General features: G+C 43.7%; 1 long non-coding RNA gene across 1 annotated transcript in view; it reads right to left on the bottom strand.

Moving 5' to 3' along the window:
* Positions 1-45: 45 nt before the first annotated feature.
* Positions 46-21770, bottom strand: part of LOC117197830 (uncharacterized) — a 28813-nt gene continuing 7088 nt past the window's right edge. The window contains exons 2-3 of the long non-coding RNA XR_007479265.1: positions 19795-19913; positions 46-1267 (exon numbers count right to left, since the gene is read on the bottom strand). This is a non-coding gene — a long non-coding RNA (uncharacterized LOC117197830). The remainder of the gene's footprint in view (positions 1268-19794; positions 19914-21770) is intronic.

The raw sequence follows: 21770 nt of genomic DNA, 5'->3' as shown, positions 1-21770 counted from the left end.
CCCCGTGCCACGGGGAAGAGCTGCCTGCCCGCCCTGAGCCATTTCCTCACTCGCCCGTGGAGGAAACCAGCAGCGCTGAGGGAAGATGCTGTGTTGAGATTAAATCCTTGAGCGGCTCAGGGAACCGGAGGGGGTCGGTCACCTGAACTGGCCGTAAGGGGCAGCGGGTGGTGGGAGGGAGCGCCCAGGCAGGGGGCGCAGTCACCCGGAGCCGTGCCACCCTCCCGAGGCCACCGCCCAGGCTCCCCGTGTCACAACCTCCCTGATGCTGGCCGCGTAGACGCCCATCACTTCCGGGGAGGCGCAGCTTTGTCTGGTGCGGTGCATCCCGGAGATCATTTATCACCTGCGTGCAGCACAGGCTGAGGGGGTCTGTCACTCAGGTGGCAGCAGGACTTAAGGATAACCAGGTTCCGGAAGCATAAGCGGATCCAGGGACCTCTCCGGGTCGCTGTGGGACCCCCAGGCCTCCCTGGCCTCCTGGCCTCCCGAGCCCCCAGCCCCTAGTGTGCTCGGTGCCCTGGGCCTCTTAGAGCTCACAGCCTTCCATCAGGGCTGAACCCTCACGGAGAGAAGGGGGAGGCAGACAGGGACAGTGCTGGGGCCCCGGCTGCCTGGAGCCTGAAATGTCACCCCCACGGGAAGGTCGTGGCTTCCATCCTGCTCAGGGCAAACGCAGCAGCAGCCCGCTCTCCCCCGCCCCCACCCCCGGAACCCTAGCTGAAGCGCAGTGCACATGGGGTTTCAGCTTGAAGGGATTCTGCCTTTGGAATCACAAAGGCAAAGTCATCACAGCTCTCTGGAGAGAGAAAAGCTTTCCCAAGAATAGGAGGGTTTGAAAACGATGAGACGGTTCTTCCCTGGGTTTTCCGCTTGTTCAGGGCGTGGGCAAGTCCTCCTGAGCCAGTTCTCCAGGTTGTGTCGTATCCTGGCTCGTCCTCCAGGCCATCCAGTTCCTTCCTTCACACCCAGGAAAGGACATTTAAAAACTTGGGTAGAAAAGCCGTAAGATCACATCTAATTTTTGCCCTGGCCTCAAAAACACAGTAAACAAAATATAATAAAGAGCCTGAGGGCATCCATTTGTAGTTTGTAAATGTGTACCTTGAAGGAGCCTCGCCCTCCGGCCCACCAGGCAGGCATGGCGCCCTGGGAGACTCAACAGTGCAAGGACGGCCAGGTCCACGCTGAGGTCCCGCCACGGGTTCTGCCTGCAGCCTCTTCCTCCTGCCCTGGACACTGAGCTAGAAAAGCTGGATACTAGGTTCTAAAGAAAACAAAAATACATCTTTTACTCCATACCTGAAAGTCAACCCCGATGAGCCCAAGCACAGAGCTGTCCCGTCAAGGCACATCACGCATGCAGGTCGCAGAGCAGGTCAGATGGGAGCCATGCGTCAACCACTCTGTCTCACCTGTGGCTCAGCCCCACGCACAGCAGGTGGCCCCCCACCTCTCCATGTGGTCTGCACCATAAGGTGCTGTCAGCCGGGCCGCTTGGGCAAGGAATTCCTAGGGGACCAGCACCTGAGCATGAAGACAGAGGGCAGCCTGCAGGGGGGGCTCTGCCTACCTCCTACCCCGCCCCCAGGAAAGGATGTATCCAGGGATCCAAGGGTGGTGAGGGGGAGGGAGCTAGAGAGCACTACAAGCCAGGGTCCCCAACACCCGGAGCTGAAGCTGGTGTGGCCCCAGCAAAGGCAACCTGACAACTCAGCAGGGAGCGGAAAGCCCAAGGTTTCCAGGAGCCTTAAACGCCCATCGAATTTTCCAAAGTGCAAAATCCCTTCTTTCCTTGAACCAGTGATGCCCTTTAACAATCTAGCCCTGCTCCCTCTGGGTGGAAGTAGAAGTTGGAGGGGTACCCGCCCTCTTTTCTACTCCGGAGCGGCTCAGGGCCTCTCCTTACCATTTATTTTATCTCTAAAGAGCTTGCCTTTTCTGCCTTTTCTGCTTCTCCTCTGTCTTTCCTTATTGTATAATTTAACCATTCCGGAACTCAAGCAGAAATGAGGGAGACATTTTAACCTATGACGGGTTTCTTCTGCTCTCACGTCCACTCGGCTGACCAGTTTCCACAACAGCAAGTCTAAGTGGAACGGATCCCACGCAGCACACAGGCTTTAGCCATCGGGGGCAAAGAGGTGCTGTGAGGACCCTGCTTCATAAAGATCAATGAGTAACAGAGGAGATGGAAATGGCACAGTCCATCATTGAAAAAGTTCACTAAACCCAAATAATTTCTGGGTGTTCTAGCAAACCTGCAAAGAATAGTTAATTTTGGTATCATTTAAAATATTTCAGAGCATAAAAAAAGATGGGAAGTTTCCCAATTCATTCTACAAAACTTAGAATAGTACTAAAAAACCAAAGAAATAGAAAGAAAATTATGGCTTCATTTATGAATGCAGATATAGAAATCTTTAATGAAATATAGGAAAGGGAATCATTTCTTCCATTAATTCAAGGACAGTTCATTATAAGATATTTTGTTTATATTCATGAAGAAATAATAGGGAAAATGTGAATATTAAGAGATACATGGCATTTGCTAAAATTCAATCACACTGCTGTTAAAATCTCTTAGTAACCTAGATATAGATGAAAACACTTTTAACTGGGTAAAGATATCTGCCAGAAATTTAATAAGAAACATTGAACTTAATGGTGAGATACCAACACCTTAAATAAGAACAAGACAAGAGTGACTTTTATCATGCCTATTATTCAACACTCTTCTGAAATCCACTGTTTTGGAGACAAGGAAAAGCATATTATTCATATACAATATATTTGCATCCTTAGAATATAGTCAGCAAACCCTGTCCCATGCCCAATAGTCAAATCCAGCCAGCAGCCTGTTTTTGTAAATAAAGTTTTATTGGAACGTGGTCTCATCTATTCCTTTATTGCCTACGGCTGCTTCCACACTGCAGTGGCAGATCTGAGTAGCTGCAACAGGGCTCCTATGACCAGCAAAGCCAAAAATATTTCCTATCGGTCCCTTCACAGAAGAAGTTTGCTGACCCCAAACAACTGGCTGAAAACATTATTAACCAACATTAATAAAATGAGAAAACTCAGTAGGGTGGCCACCTGTAAGTGTCATTAATTCTGCATACCATCAATCATTAATTAGACAATGTAATGGAAAAGAATCCCATTTAAAATAGCACTAAAACTACAGAATAGCTGAATATAAACTTAAATGTGCAAGAACAGTATGAAAACAAAAACTATAGAACTTTGCTGAGGCATAAAAGAAGACTTAAAAGATATACTGTATTCATGGATATGAGGACTTAATCTTGTAAAAATACCAATTCTCTCCTAATTATTATATAAAGTCAACTGAAAATTTCAATCATTATTTTGAGAAGTAGAAGTTTTAGAACTTGGAATCCAAAAAAGAAAACGCACGACAGTAGCCAGGAACATTTGGAAAACAATTGAGTAGTGATATCAACGATATAAAAATACACTACATAAAACTAAAATAATTAAAGCTGCATAGGACCAATGTAGCTACAGGAAATAATTAAAGGAAAAAAATTAGAATTTTTGGAAACAGACATGTACATGGAAGTATAGCATGTGATAGTGATGACATTTCCAGATAGTAGAGGAATAAAAGCCTCCCCAATGAATGATTTTGGAGAAAACTTTTATACATTTAATTATAAATAAATTAATTAGAAAATTAATTAGAGCTCTATTTCAAATTCCAGATGGACTAAAGATCTAAAGATACAAAATCAAAACAATCAAAGTATTGGGTAAAATGTATGTGGGTATTCTTGAATCTCAGGGAAGGTGATGCTGACACATAACAACATAACCCCAAAGCCATGAAGAAAACGACTGGCAACACGGCCACCTAAATTTTTTTTAGTTTTTTTTTTTTTAACATCTTTATTGGAGTATAGTTGCTTTAAAATGTTGTGCTAGTTTCTGCTGTATAACAAAGTGAATCAGCTATATGTATACATATATTTCCCATAGCCCCTCCCTCTTGCATCTCCCTCTCACCCTCCCTAACCCACCCCTCTAGGTGGTCACAAAGCACCGAGCTGATCTCCCTGTGCTATGCAGCTGCTTCCCACTAGCTATCTATTTTACATATGGTAGTGTATATATGTCCACGCCACTCTCTCACTTCATCCCAGCTTACACTTCCCGCTCCCCATGTCCTCAAGTCCATTCTCTACATCTGTGTCTTTATTCCTGTCCTGCCCCTAGGTTCTTCAGAACCATTTTTTTTTTTTTTAGATTCCATATACATTTGTTAGCATATGGTATTTGTTTTTCTCTTTCTGACTTACTTCACTCTGTATGACAGACTCTAGGTCCATCCACCTCACTACAAATAACTCAATTTCGTTTCTTTTTATGGCTGAGTAATATTCCATTGTATATATGTGCCACATCTTCTTTATCCATTCATCTGTCGATGGACACTTAGGTTGCTTCCATGTCCTGATTACTGTAAATAGTGCTGCAATGAACATTTTGGTACATGACTCTTTTTCAATTATGGTTTTCTCAGGGTATATGCTCAGTAGTGGGATTGATGGGTCATATGGTAGTTGTATTTTTAGTTTTTTAAGGACCCCCATACTGTTCTCCATAGTGGCTGTATCAATTTACATTCCCACCAACAGTGTAAGAGAGTTCCCTTTTCTCCACACCCTCTCCAGCATTTATTGTTTGTAGTTTTTTTGATGATGGTCATTGCGACTGGTGTGAGGTGATACCTCATTGTAGTTTTGATTTGCATTTCTCTAATGATTAGTGGTGTTGAGCAGCCTTTCATGTGTTTGTTGGCAATCTGTGTATCTTTTTTGGAGAAATGTCTATTTAGGTCTCCTACCCATTCTTGGATTGGGTTGTTTGTTTTTTTGATATTTAACTGCATGAGCTGCTTGTATATTTTGGAGATTAATCCTTTGTCAGTTGCTTCATTTGCAAATACTTTCTCCAATTCTGAGGGTTGTCTTTTCATCTTATTTATGGTTTCCTTTGCTGTGCAAAAGCTTTTAAGTTTCATTAGGTCCCATTTGCTTGTTTTGGGTTTTATTTCCATTTCTCTAGGAGGTGGGTCAAAAGGATCTTGCTTTGATTTATGTCATAGAGTGTTCTGCCTATGTTATCCTCTAAGAGTTTTACACTGTCTGGCCTTACATTTAGGTCTTTAATCCACTTTGAGTTTATTTTTGTTTATGGTGTTAGAGAGTGTTCTAATTTCATTCTTTTACACATAGCTGTCCAGTTTTCCCAGCACCACTTATTGAAGAGGCCTTCTTTTCTCCATTGTATATTCTTGCCTCCTTTATCAAAGATAAGGTGACCATATGTGTGTGGGTTTATCTCTGGGCTTTCTATCCTGTTCCATTGATCTACATTTCTGGTTTTATGCCAGTACCATATTTTCTTGATTACTGTAGCTTTGTAGTATAGTCTGAAGTCAGGGAGCCTGATTCCTCCAACTCCTTTTTTCTTTCTCAAGATTGCTTTGGCTATCCGGGGTCTTTTGTGTTTCCATAGAACTTGTGAAATTTTTTGTTCTAGTTCTGTGAAAAATGCCATTGGTGGTTTGATAGGGATTGCACTGAATCTGTAGATTGCTTTGGGTAGTATAGTCATTTTCACAATGTTGATTCTTCCAATCCAAGAACATGGTGTCTGTCTCCATCTGTTTGCATCATCTTTAATTCCTTTCATCAGTGTCTTACAGTTTTCTGCATACAGGTCTTTTGTCTCCTTAGGTAGGTTTATTCCTAGGTATTCTTTTTATTGCAATTGTAGATGGGAGTGTTTCCTTAATTTCTCTTTCAGATTTTTCACCATTAGTGTATAGGAATGCAAGAGATTTCTGTGCATTAATTTTGTATCCTGCAACTTTACCAAATACATGGATTAGCTATAGTAGTTTTCTGGTAGCATCTTTAGGATTCTCTATGTATGCAAACAATGACAGTTTTACTTCTTCTTTTCCGATTTGGATTCCTTTTATTTCTTTTTGGTCTCTGATTGCTGTGGCTAAAACTTCAAAAACTATGTTGAATAACAGTGGTGAGAGTGGGCAACCTTGTCTTGTTCCTGTTCTTAGTGGAAATGGTTTAAGTTTTTCACCATTGAGAACGATGTTGGCTGTGGGTTTGTCATATATGGCCTTTATTATGTTAAGGTAAGTTCCCTCTATGCCTACTTTCTGTAGAGTTTTTATCATAAATGGGTGTTGAATTTTGTCAAAAGCTTTTTCTGTATCGATTGAGATTATCATATGGTTTTTATCCCTCAATTTGTTAATATGATGTATTACATTGATTGATTTGCAGATATTGAAGAATCCTTGCATTCCTGGGCTAAACCCCACTTGATTGTGGTGTATGATCCTTTTAATGTGCTGCTGGCTTTGTTTGCTAGTATTTTGTTGAGGATTTTTGCATGTATGCTCATCAGTGATATTGGCCTGTAGTTTTCTTTCTTTGTGACATCTTTGTCTGGTTTTGGTATCAGGGTGATGGTGGACTCGTAGAATGAGTTTGGGAGTGTTCCTCCCTCTGCTATATTTTGGAAGAGTTTGAGAAGGATAGGTGTTAGCTCTTCTCTTAATGTTTGACAGAATTCGCCTTTGAATCCATCTGGTCCTGGGCTTTTGTTTGTTGCAAGATTTTTAATCACAGTGTCAATTTCAGTGCTTTTGATTGGTCTCTTTATATTTTCTATTCCTTCCTGGTTCAGTCTCAGAAGGTTGTGCTTTTCTAAGAATTTGTCCATTTCTTCCAGGTTGTCCACTTTATTGGCATATAGTGGCTTGTAGTAATCTCTCATGATCCTTTGTATTTCTGCAGTGTCAGTTTTTACTTCTCCTTTTTCATTTCTAATTCTATTGAGTCTTCGCCCTTTTTTTCTTGATGAGTCTCTCTAATGGTTTATCAATTTTGTTTATCTTCTCAAAGAACCAGCTTTTAGTTTTATTGTTCTTTACTATTGTTCCCTTCATTTCTTTTTCATTTCTTTCTGATCTGATCTTTATGATGTCTTTCCTTCTGCTAACTTTGGGGGGTTTTTGTTCTTCTTTCTCTGATTGCTTTAGGTGTAAGGTTAGGTTGGGTTTTTTTTTTTTTTTTGAGATTTTTCTTGTTTCTTGAGGTAGGGTTGTATTGCTATAAACTTCCCTCTTAGAACTGCTTTTGCTGCATCCCGTAGGTTTTGGGCCATCGTGTTTTCATTGTCATTTGTTTCTAGGTATTTTTTGATTTGCTCTTGGATTTCTTCAGTGATCTCTTGGTTGTTTAGTAGCATATTGTTTAGCCTCCATGTGTTTGTATCTTTTATTTTTTTTCCTGTAATTGATATCTAGTCTCATAGCATTGTGGTTGGAAAAGATACTTGATACAATTTCAATTTTTGTAAAATTAGGAAGGCTTGATTTGTGACCCAAGATATGATCTATCCTGGAGAATGTTCCATGAGCACATGAGAGAAAGTGTATTCTGTTGTTTTTGGATGGAATGTCCTATAAATATCAATTAAGTCTATCTTGTTTAATGTATCATTTAAAGTTTGTGTTTCCTTATTTATTTTCATTTTGGTTGATCTGTCCATTGGTGAAAGTGGGGTGTTAAAGTCCCCTACTATTTTTGTGGTACTGTCGAGTTCCCCTTTTATGGCTGTTAGCATTTGCCTTATGTAGTGAGGTGCTCCTATGTTGGGGTCATAAATATTTATAATTGTTATATCTTCTTCTTGAATTGATCCCTTGATCATTATGTAGTGTCCTTCTTTGTCTTAAGTAATAGTCTTTATTTTAAAGTCCATTTTGTCTGATATGGAAATTGCTACTACAGCTTTCTTTTGATTTCCATTTGCATGGAATATCTTCTTCCATCCCCTCACTTTCAGTCTGTATGTGTCCCTAGGTCTGAAGTGGGTCTCTTGTAGACAGCGTATACACGGGTCTTGTTTTTGTATCCATTCAGCTAGTCTATGTCTTTTGGTTGGAGCATTTAATCCATTCACGTTTACGGTAATTATCAATATGTATTTTCCTATTACCATTTTCTTAATTGTTTTGGGTCTGTTATTGTAGGCTTTTTCCTTCTCTTGTGTTTCCTGTCTAGAGAAGTTCCTTTAGCATTTGCTGTAGAGCTGGTTTGGTGGTACTGAATTCTCTTAGCTTTTGCTTGTCTGTAAAGTTTTTAATTTCTCCGTTGAATCTGAATGAGATCCTTGCTGGGTAAAGTAATCTTGGTTGTAGGATTTTCCCTTTCATCACTTTAAATATGTCCTGCCGCTCCCTTCTGGCATGCAGAGTTTCTGCTGAAAGAGCAGCTGTTAACCTTATGGGGATTCCCTTGTATGTTATTTGTTGCTTTGCCCTTGCTGCTTTTAATATTTTTTCTTTGTATTTATTTTTTGACAGTTTGATTATAATATGTGTCTTGGTGTGTTTCTCCTTGGATTTATCCTGTATGGGACTCTCTGTGCTTCCTGGACCTGATTGACTATTTCCTTTCCCATATTAGGGAAGTTTTCAACTATAATCTCTTCAAGTATTTTCTCAGTCCCTTTTTTCTTTCTCTTCTTCTTCTGGGACCTCTGTAATCCAAATGTTGGTGTGTTTAATGTTGTCCCAGAGGTCTCTGAGACTGTCCTCAATTATTTTCATTCTTTTTTTCTTTATTCTCCTCTGTGGTAGTTATTTCCACTATTTTATCTTCCAGGTCACTTATCCATTCTTCTGCCTCAGTTATTCTGCTATTGATTCCTTCTAGAGAATTTTTAATTTCATTTATTGTGTTGTTCATCATTGTTTGTTTGCTCTTTAGTTCTTCTAGGTCCTTGTTAAATGTTTCTTGTATTTTCTCCATTCTATTTCCAAGATTTTGGATCATCTTTACTATCATTACTCTGAATTCTTTAGTAATAGGGAGACTGCCTATTTCCTCTTCATTTGTTTGGTCTGGTGGGTTTTTACGTTGCTCCTTCATCTGCTGCGTACTTCTCTGTTTTCTCATTTTGCTTAACTTACTGTGTTTGGAGTCTCCTTTTCACAGTCTGCACGTTCGCAGTTCCCATTGTTTTTGGTGTCTATCCCCAGTGGGTAAAGTTAGTTCAGTGGGTTGTGTAGGCTTCCTGGTGGAGGGGACTGGTGCCTGTGTTCTGTTGGGTGAGGCTGGATCTTGTCTTTCTGGTGGGCTGGACCATGTCCAGTGGTGTGTTTTGGGGTGTCTGTGAACTTAGTATGATTTTAGGCAGGCTCTCTGCTAATGGGTGGTGTTATGTTCCTGTCTTGCTAGTTGTGTGGCATAGGGTGTCCAGCACTGGAGCTTGCTAGTCGTTGAGTGGAGCTGGGTCTTAGCATTGAGATGGAGGTCTCTGGGAGAGCTCTTGCTGATTGATATTACGTGGGGTCAGGAGGTCTCTGGTGGTCCAATGTCCTGAACTCGGCTCTCCCACCTCAGAGGCTCAGGCCTGATACTCAGCCAGAGCACTAAGACCCTGTCAGCCACACAGCTTGGAGGGCTTGTACACAAACAGCATTACAACAGCAACTTTAAAGTACTCTCTGCTTAGATAGCCTTTGTTATCTTCATCACATGCTTTAAATACTTCTTGTGTTCTGATGGGCTGGCTTCCCACATCCACAGCCAGGTCCTGGCCTTGTAAAACCCCAAGGACTTCATGCTGCCTCAGCCAGAGAGGATGGACTGCATGGACCTGGGCCAACTCTGGGGAATCCTCAATGCTGCGGGTCCCAGAGGATGCAGAAAACGTCTGTTGGGGATGTTGGCAGGGCACCATTCTGAGGAGGTGCATGCTAGGGGCAGGAATCCCCTTCTTTTTAGTTTTTAAAGAAAGAAATAGCAGTAAAAAAATCAAAATTCATATAAGGAGAAAAAACTTTGAGATATATCAGGGATTAATATCTTAAAATATGAAGAATGCCAATGGACTCATAACAAATAGTTAAACACCCTACTAAAATTTTGACAGCATATAAATGGACAATTCATGGAGACATTACAAATGACTCATAACACTTATGAAAATATAACTCAACCTCACTAACAGTCAAGAAAATGCCAATTAAAATGAAACAATAAACACTTTTCACCACACATTTTGGTAGGAATATGAAGTGTCATAAACTTTTTGGAGGACAATAAAAAGTTTAAATGTGTATAACCTCTGACACGGCAATTTCACTTGTAGAAATAAACTCTATTAAAATACTGTTATTGACTGAACATCTCTCCCCCCCAAAATTCATGTTGAAGCTCTCGTTCTGGAATTTGGAGATGGGGCCTTTGGGAGGTAGTTAGGGTTAAGTGAGATCAGGAGGCTGAGATCCCATAGCGGGATTAGTGTCCTTACAAGAAGAGAGAGACCAGAGCTCACACGCTCTCTGCCACATGATGGCATGGCGAGAAGGCAGCCGTCTGCAAACCAGGAAGAGTTCCCACCAGAACCTGACCACGCTGGCCCCTTATCTCACACTCCCAGCCTCCAGAACTGTGTGAAATCCATGTCTGTTGTTTAAGCCCCGAGTCTGCAGTGTTTTGTTTTGGCTATCTGAGCTAAGACAAATATTCAAACAACTATACAAAGATATAGGAATGAAAATGTTCAGTAAAACATTATTTGTAATAGAGAAAAAAAATTTTAAATGCTTAATATCCATCAAAAAGGAAATTATTAAATAAATCATGGAGCACCCATAGTATGGAATTCTGAGCAGTTGTAACAAAGAACAGGATAAATCCTCATTATATAGTTCTAGATGAAATAAAGCAAATTGCTGAATAACAGTTTTGTTATTTTTAAAAGCTTATGTTCGTGTATATACCTACCTTTGAGTGTGTGTGTATGTGGGTGTGTGTGCACACAATCTGGAAACCATCTGGAAATATTAGTGTCAGCCCATTAATGGTGGAGACGGGTGGTGAGTAGGGAGCAGTATGTGAAATAATAAAGTGGCAAGGAGGGAATTTCACTTTTTATTTTCTATATTTCTGTGTTGTTTGGCTTTTATAATGAATATATATTACTTTGGCAGTTGTGTTGGGACAAAATTTAATGTATGTCAGTTCCCTTCCCTCCACTCACAACAAAACATTTAGCAATTTCTTGTTTTGTTTTCTCTTCTCCCTGCTCTCTCTCCCCAGAACAAAATCCTTGTGGTACTGTCTCCTGGGAACAGGTCAGTGGAAGGAGAAAGCAGTGCTGGGGCACCGCGGGCAGTGGGAGGATGTGGCCAGCAGGGAGTTGGGCTGAGCATGCAGGTTCCTCAATCACTGAGGATGGGGTGACAGAGCCCCTCCACAGTGAGGGCGTCTTAGTCAGCTTGGGCTGCCATAAAAACACACCACAGACTGAGTGGTTTAAACAGCAGACATTTATTTCTCACAGATCTTGGCGCTGACAAATCCAAGATCAAAGCAAAGGTAGAGAGGCCTCTTCTAGGCCTTGCAGAGAGAAGCCTCCTCACTGTGTCCTCATGAGGCAGACAGAGGGAGTGAGTTCTCTGGTGCCTCTTCTTATAAGGACACTAATCCCGTCACAAGGGCCCCACCCTCACTACCTGACCTAACCCTACCTCCCAGAGGCCCCTTCTCCAAACACCATCGTTAACTGGAGGTCAGGCTTTCAATGTATGGACTGGGGGGGACACAAACATTCAGTCTATAACAGAGAGCCTTCTTCACTTTAGGATGCAAGAGGCTCAGGGAGGATAAAAGACTTTAGTGAGAGCACATGTACTCTACAGTTTAAGCGAGATCCAAGTATGCCCTGGAATTTCTGTTTGGATCTTGTTTCTTTAAATGAGATACTGATCTAAGTATCCAAGCCTTTGCCATTATAGGTCAAAGTTTCAATACATAACTTTTTAATGCTTAAGAAACAGAACCATATTTTTAAGTTTACTGGCTACAGGAACTGGCAACAGAAAGATTTGGAATGTGTTTTAAAAAGTGAGTTGGAGCACGGGGATGTTAGGAAGACTTTCCTTAAATATATTCACTTCAAGCAGCACATCCCAAAGCCAGTCTCAACCCAGTTCCACCAAAGAATTTAGCCTTAATGCAGGAATCCACTATATGTAACAAAAAACTTCTCCCTGCCCTTCTAGAATTGTGCAGTTATGCACCATCCTTGGGAGAATCAAGACAATAATCGCTTAGATTTCTTCCTATAGAGCTAAATTCTCTCTAGGTACCCAAGTTGAAAAAGGCCGGCTGACATCCAAGAGTAAAAGAGGATTCCAAGCTTCATCCATTACACTAACCAAAAGGAACACATTAGTAAAGTGCTAACGAGTACTTGGACTAGTGAAAGAATTAACTAAAGAAACAATAACCATTGGTAATATATATTGATTTTTAACATAGATCAGATGCTGTGCTAAGTGCATATCTACACTAAGAGAGAAAAATGATTTTCCCATATTACAGATAAAGAAACATTTAAAATGCTGCATTATACTACTGTTTTGGACATAGGAAAAATCACGTCAGCCTTGTTTGGGACCAGAGCCCACAGAGCTGGGGTATTTCCTGGGGGTCAGCTGCATACTGCCTGGGCTCCAGACACAAAGTCAAAGCAAGCAACCCTGGGATACGGTTATTCTGGGCCCCCTGAGAGTGACAGGCCCAGAGAGTATACACCAGCAATGAAGGACACCGGCTCATTGCAGCAAATATTTATGGCCCTACTCTGTGCCAAGAAAGGTGTTGAGAGCTGTGAAGACACTAAGGCTGGTGTCCCACAGCAAGCAAAGTTGAAGGCACACACACACACGCGCGCGCACGCACACTTGTGGGACCATACCATCAGAACAAGGTATGGTGACACTATGGAATACTATGCAATATTTAGATAGAATTAGCTGAATTCCTACGTCATAATGGAGAGAGGTTTCCAAACCATATTGCTGAGGGAAAAGAGCAAGCTATCGAATTATAAATACAGGAACTACCCTTCCTCACCAAAAAAAAAAAATCCATTGCCGTCGGCAATACCATACCATGAGAAAGCTGGCCAGAAGCCACACATGGGGACGCCTCGCCCCCAGCTGCCAGAGGACAGCCTGACAACCGGAACGGTTACGGCCAAGGTGAAACCACAGAGCCTGACAAAGGGCAAGCAAATAAACAAAACCACCAATGTGGGAGCTAAGATGATATCCTTTAGTCTAAAAAGTACAGACTGGAACACAGGAGATACAGAAGCGGAGCATCCTTTGAAAACAATAAAAGGATCGTCCCAAAGGAAAGGGAAGCGCATTTTAAATAAATCCTGTATTCGCCGGGTCGAAACTACTTGTTCAGATCTTACCACTAGGAGGTTTTCATTCATTCATTCATTTGTTCAGCAAACATTACTGAGCACCTACCATGGGCCAGGAACTGCTCTGGACCCTGGAAATGTGATGGGAACAAAGCTAACAAAGCCCTGCTCTCCCCCAGAGCCTACAGCTTGTTTCCTATGTCCCCCCTCTTCCTGTGATGACACAGATGATTTTAAAATATCTGAATCTGAAGGCCCCCAGGAATTCCCAGGACAGCCACGGTGGATTCTGCAGGGGGCTCCCTTTTCTCGGGGGGTATTTACTTATCCTAAGGACCCCTGAAACCTCCTCACTGAGTCTCCCTTTTACCAGCCCCGACAGGGCTCTGTGACTGCTGTGTCACTGCACTCCTGTCCCTGAATAAATGCTGCAATTCTGGTAGATAGCCTTTAATACTATACCCATGTAATGTGAATTCATCCCTCTTTTAAAAGAGTCAAATATTGCCGATAGCAATGGATTTTTCTCTCTTTTTTTTTTTTTTGGTGAGGAGGGGTAGTTCCTCTATAATTCAGTAGCTTGCTCTTTTCCCTCAGTAATACGTTTTGGAAACCTCTCTCCATTATGACATAGAAATTCAGCCAATTCTATCTAAATATTGCATAGTACTCCATAGTGTAACCATACCATTTTTTTTTTTTAAGCCACTGTCCCTTTGTTGATAGCCCTTCGGTAGCTTGTTTCCAGTCTTTCACTTTTTTTTTTTTTTTTTGGCTGAGTTGGGTCTTTGTTGCTGCGGGCGGGCTCTCTCTAGTTGTGGCGAGTGGGGTCTACTCTTCGTTGCGGTGCGCTGGCTTCTCAGTGCAGTGGCTTCTCTTGTTGCGGAGCACGGGCTCTAGGCACATGGGCTTCAGTAGTTGTGGCACATGGGCTTCAGTAGTTGTGGCTCGCGGGCTCTAGAGCACAGGCTCAGTAGTTGTGGCTCACGGACTTAGTTGCTCCACAGCATGTGGGATCTTCCTGGACCAGGGCTTGAACCCGTGTACTCTGCATTGGCAGGTGGACTCCCAACCACTGCACGACCAGGGAAGTCCCTCCAGTCTTTCACTATTACAAACAATTTTGCATTGGACATTATTTTATATGCCCTCCTGTGTACCTCTGCAAGGTTCTCTCAGGGGTACAGCAACAGGGAATTGCTTGTCAAATCATGGGATATTTTCAATACATACTGTCAAATTGCCAGAAGAATATAAGAGGCCTGTTTCTTAACATCCTTGCCAATTCTTAATATTATCAAACTTTATAATTTGTGTCAATTCAATGAATATTAAATAGCTGGTTTGTTCTTGTTTTTTACTTTTTTTTTTTTTTTGGCTGCGTTGGGTCTTCGTTGCTGCGCGTGGGCTTTCTCTAGCTGCAGTGAGTAGGGGCTACTCTTCATTGCGGTGTGTGGTCTTCCCATTGCAGTGGCTTCTCTTGTTGTGGAGCACAGGCTCTAGGCGCACGGGCTTCAGTAGTTGTGGCATGTGGGCTCAGTAGTTGTGTCCCGCGGGCTCTAGAGCACAGGTTCAGTAGTTGTGGCGCACAGGCCCAGTTGCTCCACGGCATGTGGGATCTTCCGGGACCAGGGATCGAACCCATGTCCCCCGCATTGGTAGGCAGATTCTTAACCACTGTGCCACCAGGGAAGTTCTGTTTTTGTTTTTGCTTTCTTTGTTTGTGGTTTTGCATTTTCCTAGTGAAGACGGGCATTTTTAAATTTTTATATCTGCATATAAAATGCTTATTGTAAGTAAAACATATAATAAAGATAAACAAACATTAAAATATATATACACATATTTATTTTTCTTATTTTATTACACATTCCAATTATGTTTGTGACCTTTTTCTATTGGGTTGTCTGTCTTCTTTTTATTGACATTTAGGAGTTCATTACATACCCTGGATTCTCATTTTCAATTTTCTAGTCACATACAGTTTATATGGTAACTATTACCATTGGTAAACATAATTTTAACTTTGTTTATACAAATTTATTTTTTCTTTATGGTTTTTGCTTTGAGCATCTTATTTTAGGTCTTCCTTTTCCCTAAGGACATAAAAATGTTTTCTCATATTTTTGTCTGTCTCCGGGGTATTTTTACTCTCAGCTTTCCGAGTTTCAACAGCATCGTTCCCTCTCTGGTGCTGGACCACACATCCTCCCGATGAGGCAGTTTCCTTAGCCGCACGCTCCTCAGCTGGCACTTCTGGGGCTAAGGCACACCCATCGGGTCTGCTGCCCTCATCACCTGCTGCTCACATCCGCCCTGCAACCTCCCAGTGTACCCAAAGTCCCAGCACTTGGTGAGAAAAGTGAGGGAAACATTCTCAGTGGCCCTGCTGCCCACGCCACCCACAAAGCCTGGAAACCCAAGGAGCAGCCCTGGGACTTAAGTGGTAGGAGGTTCATGGGATTCCTAAAAAGCCTTAAAAATGCTTCTCTGGTTTTCCTGGCAGAATAACACATCCCCATATAAATCAGCAGGAGGCGGTGGCAGTGAGGGTTCTGAAAAATCTTGGCAGGTTCCGTCATAGCCAGGGCCATCTTTCCGAGAAGAACTCATGGATGCTGTTGGCTTCCAGGGTGGTACTGAGCCGCCTCCAGACTACAGAATCAACCCACACGACCGTGTCTTCTCCTCCGGGGGCCAGAGGAAACGTGCCCCACACCCCGAGTGCCTGCCAAGTCCATCAGGGTCCCCCTTCCCTGGAGCCACGCAGGCTTCAGACCACCGCACGTTTTCAGCAGGAGACACCTTCCCCTCTGTCGAAGACCTTCCCCTTTGTCAGAAAACAGCCTAAATTCCAAGACTTCCAGGCCTCAAACAAAAAGGAGCACCAGACTCTCCCTTCCAACAACAACAATCCTCACGGCGTTGGCTTTCATTATCATCCTAGTTTGCAGGACGGCTGCTATACCTCCAGATGGCAAGCCAGAATTCCAGGAAAGAAGGTGGGGAAAGGGTAAATAGGTAAAGAGGAATGTCAAATAAGTGCCTTTGGATCAGAAAGTCTAGATGTTTGATTGTATATCATCTGTCAGAACACTGACCGAGGACAGCAACAGTACCAAAACCTTTCTAGGGCCATCGTGTTTCATCCATTTGGGCTGGAGTAGTCGCTCACCCTCCCAGGATCAAGGAATCTCTGCCACCTAAACAACTGGGCTACTACAGAAGAAAATAAGAGAGAGGAGATGCTGTCAGATAGATAATAGCCAGTGCATGCAACAAGGAGAAATCTGTGGGGAAACAGGACAATGGGAAAGGTACAAAGTCAACAGGGCGGTGACCAGTAGTCTCATCACAACTGCATCAGGCCAGGTGGCAATGGAGGCTTGATGTAGGGAGTGCCCAATGGCTGGGATGTGTTCCCAGAATGCTAGGGATGCCAGGGATGTTGGAATCCTACAGTTACCCAGCATGTTCTACCCAGTGTGGAGCAGAACCCTGGAAAGCTAATGGTGACATGAAGAGCAGAGCCCAACCCATAGAGCAGGGACTGGAAAACTGGAACAGGGTGTGTGGGCCCAGCTAAGTGGGTCAAAGTGCAGGGCTAGGCAGCAGCCTCAGGAGGAAGCTAGAAGGCAGCCAATAAACCAAGGCACAGCTGACTGCATGGCCCAGGCGGACGCAGCATCAGAGAGGAAAGCTGGGACTTAGGAGACATGCAGTGGCCCAGAACTGCCTCCAGGTATAGTCCAGGAATTCTGAGACCAAGGCTCAGAGCAGGGCAGCTAAGTCTAGCCCCCACCCTGGGGGTGGGATGAGTCTCTCTAGTCCACCCCGCCCTTGGTGGACGTGACCAGGTCCTGTCAAAGCTGACCCCAGTTGAGGCAACATGGCTGGAAGGGGAGCCTGCAGCCTGGGGAAGAGAGGCTAACACAGTCCTCGGCTTCTTCTCACCTCTGCTTGTTCATCAGCCTCCTCTGCATCCACCCCTGTGATGGGGCAGCCCCACCCTCTCCACCTCCCTGGCCCAGGTGCTTCTCTATGTCTGTGGTTCTAGGGGAAAGGTCAAGAAGAAGGACCCTCCCTTCTTTTGCTCCCTTCCCGTTCTCTTGACTTGGGTTTGAATTCTACTCAGTTGTGCCAGACTTGGGTACGCTCTGGGTTATTCCTGCCTCTTTCCATACGGGAGTGGCCCATCCACTAGAGTCCGCAAATTGTCTGTGCTTCAGGCCCCAGCCGGCTGGGCCCACTTCCCACCTGGAATTCTGATTTGCTGCCTGGAGGTGCAACAGCCATCTTGTCAAGCACCTTAATGCATTTATTCACTAAAACAAACTTAAAAACAAACTTCCTCTTGTGACTTTGTCATCTCTTGCATCCTGCAGCTCAGTTTTCACTCTCTACCTCTTAGTCTCCCCAACTTACTCCATCTAACAGAACACAGCATGAGTAGTTATGATGACCATTTACTACAGAACAAGAAACAAGGGGGCACTGTGCCCATGGCCTCATGTATTTTGGAGTTTTCATTCCTAAACAATATAGAATAAAGAGCATCCTCTTGCTAGTAAATTGTCTGAAATTGTTGGAATAAGACATCTTGCTTAGTAAAGACCGCTACCAAGTCAGAGGTCCTGTCCAGAAGTTGGCTTAATGTCTTACCCCTCCCCGGCTTTTCCCCGACTTACAAATAAGAACATCATCAATTTCTTGCATCTTTCCTATCACATCCCCCTGCAGCCTTCTCAGATGTAAGCACCATCCGGAATTGTGTTTTTAATCATCTTCTTGTTTTTTAAAAAAGTAGTTTTATCACAAATCAATGAATTTCTAAACAGTATATTATTTCATTTTGCTTGATTTTTACTGCTCTAATTTAGGTGGTCTCCTGGGGCTGCTTTTTCCATTCTACATATGTTGGTAAGATTGCTTGGGGCTGCTTTTTCCATTCTACATGTAAGAATGGAATTGCTTGTGCTTGTTAATTCATTTTCAGTGCTGTTGTTCCCTTTACATTCAGGCAAGAGTGGATGAGAATTACAGCCCTGTTCCCCTGCATTCAGCCTGAGTGGCTTCCTGTCCTCCACGATGGACTTGGCGATGGCTCATCTCATCACACTGCATAGCGTCAGGGTATTTCCCGGCCAGGTAGGTGAGGGCTGCTGTGTGTATAATGTTTGCTAGGAGAGACAGGAGCTATTTTTATAAGTCAAAAATGATGTCACTGCTCCTCTGGTTTTAAATAGCTCTGCAGAAAATGGAAACGGTCATGTTTCTGAAGAGTGCATTTAGTGGGTTCTAAAATGATGTCATCACAGCCTACAGACGTGTCTCATGATGAGCGACATTTCCTTTGATCTTGAATGCATGTGACTTCAGCCTCCAATCACCTTCCATATGGTCTTATATGGTCTTAATAAACAAACTTCAGCAAGAAACGTGAAAACTACAGGTGTGGAGCGTCATCTGCAACAGGAGCTACAAGATCTGGTCTGGTCCGGAGCCTGCAAGCCATTCACTGTGTGCCTTTGAGTGAGTTTTCCTCTCTGAACACAGTCTGCTCAGCTCTGAAAGGAGGAAGCTGGACCACATGGTCCTTTCTGGCTCCACAGTTCTAGCATCCTTTAACTTAGGAAAAATCCAAGAAAGCAGAAACATTACTGGCCAACTCCAGGGTGAGAGAAAGGTTTACGCTGTACTGCCTGTTCCTCGTGCACATTCCCCCACGTGTTCTCAGCAGCCAGAGGTGTCTCATCCCTTTACTAACATACTTCACCAAGCCCGAGTCTGGGTTGGAGGTGGACCTAGACTAGTTGCAGGTGATAGGAGCTTCAGACTGCCTTTCTTCTCATCAAAACAGCAAAATCCTCTGTCTGAGTCCAACCCATCCACATGCATTTTCCAGTAACGAAGGAGCTTTAAGGCTGTTGGCTTCCAGGGTGGTACTGAGCCGCCTCCAGACTACAGAATCAACCCACACGACCGTGTCTTCTCCTCTGGGGGCCAGAGGAAACGTGCCCCACACCCCGAGTACCTGCCAAGCCCATCAGGGTCCCCCTTCCCTGGAGCCACGCAGGCTTCAGACCACCGCACGTTTTCATCAGGAGACACCTTCCCCTCTGTCGAAGACCTTCCCCTTTGTCAGAAAACAGAAATGAGCTCACGCTGACTCTACAGATGCTAAAATTAGAACGCAAAAGAAATCTCTGCACCTATTTCATCCGTGAGCGTGGTTTTATCTCCAGGATGGAGAAGGAACACACCCTCCCCTCCTTATCCAAGGGGTTCACCTGGGCTCTGCTACACACTGCTGGGTGTGACCTTGGGTGAACCCGCATCCACCCTACAATGAGGGGTTGGGTTAGAGGGTCCTTAAGGTCTACCACCTCTAAAGTCCCAAGATCAGACAGTCTGTCTACAACAAAACAAACAAATGTGGATACCTATTTTTGGAGAAGGTTCAAAGTACAGAAGAAGAAATCTGGATCCAGATGTTACCTTCCTCTGCATCTTGGAGCTTCACTGTGCTTCTGTCCTGTCCTGGACGCCGGCCTCGTGTCTTGCAAAGTCAGCACCTCAGTGACGTTGTTCCCATTTCACAGATGAGGAAACTGCATCTGAAATACAGTAGGTCACTTTCTTAATGATTCAGTTACTTGACACACAGCTACTGGACGTCAGTGCTAGGATGCGAGCAGAGGCCTGCTCCACAGTGCGTGCTGTTCAAACACAGCAGAATCCTGCTGGGAGACAAAGCACAGAACTGCTCCGCTCTTCATGGGGTCCGCAAACCGTCTCAGCACAGCCCCTGCTTTGGATGCCAGCATCTCTCCTGTCCTCCCACTTTAAAAGTACAAGGGAAGGACTTCCCTGGTGGCACAGTGGTTAAGAATCCACCTGCCAGCTCTATTTACAATAGCCAGGACATGGAAGCAACCGAAGTGTCCATTGACAGATGAATGGATAAAGATGTGGCACATATATACAATGGAATATTACTCAGCCATAAAGAGAAACGAAACTGAATTATTTATAGTGAGGTGAATGGACCTAGAGTCTGTCATACAGAGTGAAGTAAGTCAGAAAGAGAAAAACAAATACCGTATGCTAACACATATATATGGAATCTAAAAATAAAATTTAAAAAAAGGTCACAAAGAACCTAGGGGCAGGATGGGAATAAAGACGCAGACCTACTAGAGAATGGACTTGAGGACAATGGGAGGGGGAAGGGTAAGCTGGGACAAAGTGAGAGAGTGGCATGGACATATATACACTACCAAATGTAAAACCGATAGCTAGTGGGAAGCAGCCGCATAGCATAGGGAGATCAGCTCGGTGCTTTGTGACCACCTAGAGGGGTGGGATAGGGAGGGTGGGATGGAGGGAGATGCAAGAGGGAAGAGATATGGGGATATATGTATATGTATGGCTGATTCATTTTGTTATACAGCAGAAACTAACACACCATTGTAAAGCAATTATACTCCAATAAAGATGTTAAAAAAAAAAAAAAGAATCCGCCTGCCAATGCACGGGACATGGGTTCGAGCCCTGGTCGGGGAAGATCCCACATGCCGTGGAGCAACTAAGTCCGAGCACCACAACTACTGAGCCTGCACTCTAGAGCCTGCAAGCCACAACTACTGAAGCCTGCACGCCTAGAGCCCGTGCTCTGCAACAAAGAGAAGCCACCGCAATAAGACCGCACACCGCAAGGAAGAGTAGCCCCCGCTCACCACAACTAGAGAAAGTCTGCATGCAGGAACGAAGACCCAACACAGCCAAAAATAAAATAAATAAATAAATTTATTTTCTAAAAAAAGTACAAGGGAAGAAGGAGCTGAGGACTCCACACAGAGGGTGGGAAAGCACTGTTCTGCTTACCTTGTTTTATATTCTCTGAAAAAAGGAAGGAAGCCTGCTTGGGTTATAACCCGAGGAGCCACTTTCTTGGCAGTGAGAGCCTCAAGGTAGCCACCAACATGACTTACAAGCTTATGTGAAACAAACGCCAGGCAGACTGGGTGCTTCTACAAAAGTGCAATGATTCTATGGAAATGCGCTCTATCATTTTCAAAGGACTCATCTCCAAGAAAATCAGGCTTTGTAATCTACAAGCACAATTATTTTCTCATCGATTCAAAGCAAATATTTTATAGAACGCCTGTTCCCAAACATGAGGAAGCCATACGCTGTAAGGGGACCCCAATGGTACGTACAGGATTATGTAAAATGAGATTCTCTTCCTATAAGTTCGGAAGGTGTACAAGTTGAAAGAACACATTGCTATCTGAATGCCAATTTGGGGAAACAAATGTCTTCTAGGATGACTCACATTCTGGTGAAAAGTGATAACCAAGTTATGACAGCAGAACAGTGAGTCGAAATTGAGAAGAATAAGAGGCGATGGCTGCCTGCCCTGCTTTCCCTTCCCCTCCCTTGTTCCCCTGTCGTCTGGCCATCACAGACAC

The sequence above is a fragment of the Orcinus orca genome, chromosome 9, assembly GCF_937001465.1.
Source record: "Orcinus orca chromosome 9, mOrcOrc1.1, whole genome shotgun sequence".
Lineage (NCBI taxonomy): Eukaryota > Metazoa > Chordata > Mammalia > Artiodactyla > Delphinidae > Orcinus > Orcinus orca.
This window is presented reverse-complemented; position numbering and strand designations above follow the sequence as displayed.